Raw genomic sequence first — 5,141 nt, 5'->3', positions numbered from 1 at the left:
CTTTTAGCTCATAACATTGCTCTATTTGAAATTGTTTTTAACGTCTTTCCTCGCTCACGTTTTCTAAAATATTTCTTCTAAACGTGATTTAAGCATACACTGCTATTGTTCGTTCAGTCTAAATTTTTCATGGTTGACTTGTTCACTGGATTAGAACAAATGTCACATAATTATTGTCTCACTACTGCAAGAGTGCGATTGTGACACTTGTCTTTCTTTCAATTCTGGGCCGCATCTTCTGACTAGTTACGTGAGTTTGGCATGGAGCATATGTGTAGGTTGAAAAAGAAATGGTTGGATGTAGATTGTGAATAAGGGTTGGGCCACGGAAGGTTTTTTTTTTTTTTTACCACATATGGACTTTGGGCTAGAGAGTCTTAAATTTAGGTTGGTTTGAAAAATTTTGGTTCGTGTTTTAGTTCAAACGAACCCAAATTAAACCTACTAGTTTCTTCTTCCTTGAACGACTCACTCCTATTCTCTGTTCTATCTCTTCTTGCTCTCTGAAACTTTTTTAAAGGCTATTGTTCACCGATTATTTGGGAGCATCTTCCTTAAAAGGATTGTGACCACAGATGATCTATGTAGAAAATTTGTACCCATTTCCTAAAACCTTTAGCGGACAACATACCCAAAACAGATGCGCTACACCTCGTCTCACCCCTCCGGAGCATATAGATCCACCCAATCGATGAACGCTCAAACCAAACTTGCCCATACTTTTTGGCACAGGGATGCGAGAACCAATCCTAGTAATCTACAATGGGGAGACCCCTTAAAGCAACAAACGAGAATGACTCGGTTGATAGTATCGCGTAACCGTCCCTGTAAGCAGCTTCATTCTTTCTTGATCTATGAACCGACTTTATGAAAAAAAATAAGTCTTTCAGCTGAAAGTGTGACTGTTGGGTATGGATAAGCGAACCTCTTGGTTCAAGGGAACCGGAGATGTTGGCTAAGAAAGCTAAGCAGACAAGTACAGGACGGACAAAATGCACATAAAAATTGATTGACATGATCCCTCTCCCTCTCAGTTTGGCTAGTTGGCTAGTTACACGATAAGCGGGAAAGCATACCAAGCAAGGAAAGAAAGGCTGCTCGATCTCCTGTAAGGCCAACCCTTAATGACGAGCTCAACAGGCAATGCTATAAGTCCAATAGAAGTCCAAGGTTTCGTCTACTACAGACTAGGAAGCTCTAGGAGGATCTAACATGAAATGAGAAATACATTCGATTACGGCAACTAATAGATAACGAACTTTTTGGTAGAAACTGAATGATCCCTTGGCTCGGGCAAGAAAAAAAAAAGGTAGTCGTACTCCTACCTTTTCCGTCGGACGAGAGGAAAGTTTGAGCTGAAAGATTGAATCACACTAGATAAGAAAGGCGGACTTAGCAGGTTTCTCCAAACGTATAAACAAACAGAAGATACGGATACACATACATTTTCACATGGAAGAACCTAGCTGAACAAGATCAAGGGTCCTAACCTAGTTCGACTGACCTTCTTTAGCTAGCCCCCGCCACTTGAAATGAGGTCAACCCATATGTGCTTTTTCTTTTCGTTTAGTGAGATAGTTTACCAGCTCTTTCAGCTCATAGCAGCAGTATGAAAAGCGGAATCCTCATCCTGAGTCGAGTCCACATTGCCATACGAATTGACATCTGCCAAACCAAGGGCTTCTATTTTTTCTTTAATGAAAGCGGATTTAACAGTTTCGATAAAACCAACCTCTTTTATAGAAGGAGTCGCTCTACCTTGATCACCGTGGACATACGCATCTCCCTCTTTAAATTTTCCTACCATGAAAAGGAAAGTTCTCTCACGATAGGCCCTCCCAGCTTTCGAACGTCGTTCGATCAATTGAGAGAGGTATAGAATAGTACAACAAACCAACAAGACAAGACTCATAAGATGGGCGGTCAGGGAATCAATTTCATTTGTGTTATTCACCAAGGAAATGATCAAGAAATTCTCTATACACGGCTAAGAGATGACTATATTGTTGTACATCCTGAATAAAGTACCGTAGCAAAGCGAAGCTTTTGAAACTGAAAGCGTGTATAACTCAGATCCATTTTCTCTTCGATTCGTAAACTTCAGATCTGATCTTACTTTCGTCTCCGGGTGACTGAGAGAGAATTTGGGCTTGGCGTTTAACTGGTTCGGTCAACAATAAGGTACAAAGCGGATTGATTAAATGGGCTTGAAGTTCCATTATCGTTAGGTCGAAGATCTCTACTAGGTTTAATGCACTTTGGTAGTTGCGAATGTTGCCGTAATCGAATGTCTTTCTCATTCGACATTCTCTCTTACCAAGCACTCATACTCGCAAGGGTTGAGGAGACAGTCCGTGAGGTAATTGGGCTTCGAGATTGCATATACGCGAAAAGAGCTCGCTTTCGACTTTCTACCTCGGCGTTTTGTGCTCGGTTCTCGTTCAGGAAAGGGTATGATCTCTTTCACTGGAGCACATTGATGCCGAAGGAGTCTTCGGAACCGGTGGAGAGGCTATGATCTCGGAATTTTTTTTTCATAAACCTGTCAGATGATTGATAAGGTAGGAGATTTTAAAAGACAAAAAATGACAATTATGGTTAGGTCGAAGATCTCTATTAGGTTTAGTGCACTTTGGTAGTTGCGAATGTTGCCATAATTGAATGTCTTTCTCATTCGACATTCTCTCTTACCAAGCACTCATATTCGCAAGGGTTGAGGAGACAGTCCGTGAGGTAATTGGGCTTCGAGATTGCGTATACGCGTAAAGAGCTCGCTTTCGACTTTCTACCTCGGCGTTTTGTGCCCGATTCTGGTTCAGGAAAGAGTCTGATCTCTTTCACTGGAGCACATTGATGCCGAAGGAGTCTTCGGAACCGGTGGAGAGGCTATGATCTCATAATCTCTTTTTCATAAACCTGCCTGATGATTGATAAAGGTAGGGAGATTCTAAAAGACAAAAAATGACAATTTCTTTTTCATAAACCTGCCTAATGATTAATAAGTAACATCGAAACCAATAATTATTTTAGTGCTTTTTTTCTCTTGGAGGGGGCATTTCGAGAATCGAACTTGAGACCTCTTGCATCCAAAGAAGGAATCATACCACTAGACCAAATGCCCTTAGTATGGATTTTAAAAGACAAAAGTATAAAAATTTCTTTTTCATAAACCTGATAATTAATTATTTTAGTGCTTTTTTTCTTTTGGAGGGGCATTCTGAGAATTGAATTCGTGACCTCTTGCACCCAAAGCAAGAATCTTACCGACCAAATGCCCTTAGTATGGGCTATATATTAAGTTTTTTATGGAATGTATCATCATTATTTAATTTATTTTCTTTGTTAANACCTGATAATTAATTATTTTAGTGCTTTTTTTCTTTTGGAGGGGCATTCCGAGAATTGAATTCGTGACCTCTTGCACCCAAAGCAAGAATCTTACCGACCAAATGCCCTTAGTATGGGCTATATATTGAGTTTTTTATGGAATGTATCATCATTATTTAATTTATTTTCTTTGTTAATGAAATCCATGAGAAATAATCATTATTATTATATCTTTTAGATCTAGACCGCTGTTAAATTATTTACATAGGGTTTGCNTGAAAATAATGTAAGTTTTAGTTTGATAGTTCCATTTGAGACACATATCGTGGAATACACAAGTAAAGTAAATATCGAAAGTTAGGATTTGGGTATGCATGCCTATTGAAAGTGGAAAAGATAAAATCATATTAAAAAAGAGCATCATCATTATAGTTTTTGGTTTCTGAAGATTAAGATNACGTCGTGTCAGGAATGAACGTCCTGCTGAAACACAAAGTCATTTACATGCCCCTAGCAAAATGTCTAGCAGTAACAGAATCTAACCTGACGATCATTCAGAAAAACATCCATCAACCAAGAGGGTTGAAAATGATGTCGATACAACAGTTGAAAAATAATCATAGCCATGATGAATCTACGCTTTCTGCTATTGTTGTAATTGAAAAGGGGAGCTCGAGTGAGCTAATCTTAATAGAAACCTTGTTGCCACTACATGAACACCACGACGCAAAACAAGGTCAGATAATGGATTTATCCCCACAAGGAGAGACAGAAACAAGGTCAGATACTAAAGAAGGGAGACAAAAACAAACCATTGAAGCAACACATGTTCACACAGAAATATCATCTAGACGGATGTAGAGAAGGGTCAGTCGGAAGCGTCAACCACAATAATTTCAAGAAAAATAATGAGTTCATATAAGTTAAGGTCAGATCAACTTCGAGTTCAAAGCAACAAAACCAAAGACTGGTGCGAAAATACTATGGACTAGTTAAAGTTATCCATAAGATTATGAAGACATCATATAGAATCTAATTGCTCTTATGGATGCCGACTAACCTTGTTGTCCACGTTAGTAACTTGAAACGTTATTATTTCGACCAAGAAGACATCAAGCAGAAGCAGGTGATATGACGTCATACAATTAAGAAAAAGTTTTAAGTGAAGAAAGTAGGAAAGACACGAACAGAGAAGACATGAAGACTCAACAAACCGAGAAGTACTTTTCAACAGCACCTAGTAGGTTGGAAGAGACTCCTCATTATGAGATCAGCTGGAAGCGCATCGAGAGACCTAAAGTCATCCTTATCCAATAAACTGTGTGGGGGCAGATTTCACAGTCATGATTGCCCAAGGCGTGTTGCCTGTGGTTGCATGTTGCATGTCTCAGCTATTCTTGTAAACAATTTGTTGTCCAAGGTTGTTATTTGGACAATGTTATTGTTTATCGGTTATTTGGGTGACACGCCTTGAGCAATCATAACCGTTACAATTGGATAAGACATTTGTTGTCCATATGCTATTGTTGTCCAAGAGACTCCTGATTATGAGGTCATGATTGGCTAAGACATTTAAAGAAGTTTTACCAAGGGCAACTTCTATCACAATCCTCTTCTTGCTCTTTGAAACTTCTTTAAATGTTATTGTTCACTAGTTATTTTGGCGCATCTTCCTTAAAAGAATTGTATGACAGATGACCTAGGTAAAAATTCTATTGGGAGATCAGTGCAATAGAGAATCTGTGTCCCTTTCCTGAAACCTTCAGCGCACAACATAACAAAGAGTTCCTAGAAAAAATATCATAGAACAATTT

This window comes from Cucurbita maxima, unplaced genomic scaffold (genome assembly GCF_002738345.1).
Source record: "Cucurbita maxima cultivar Rimu unplaced genomic scaffold, Cmax_1.0 Cma_Scf00435, whole genome shotgun sequence".
Lineage (NCBI taxonomy): Eukaryota > Viridiplantae > Streptophyta > Magnoliopsida > Cucurbitales > Cucurbitaceae > Cucurbita > Cucurbita maxima.
The sequence above is the reverse complement of the archived record's forward strand: the minus strand, read 5'-3'. Positions refer to the sequence as shown.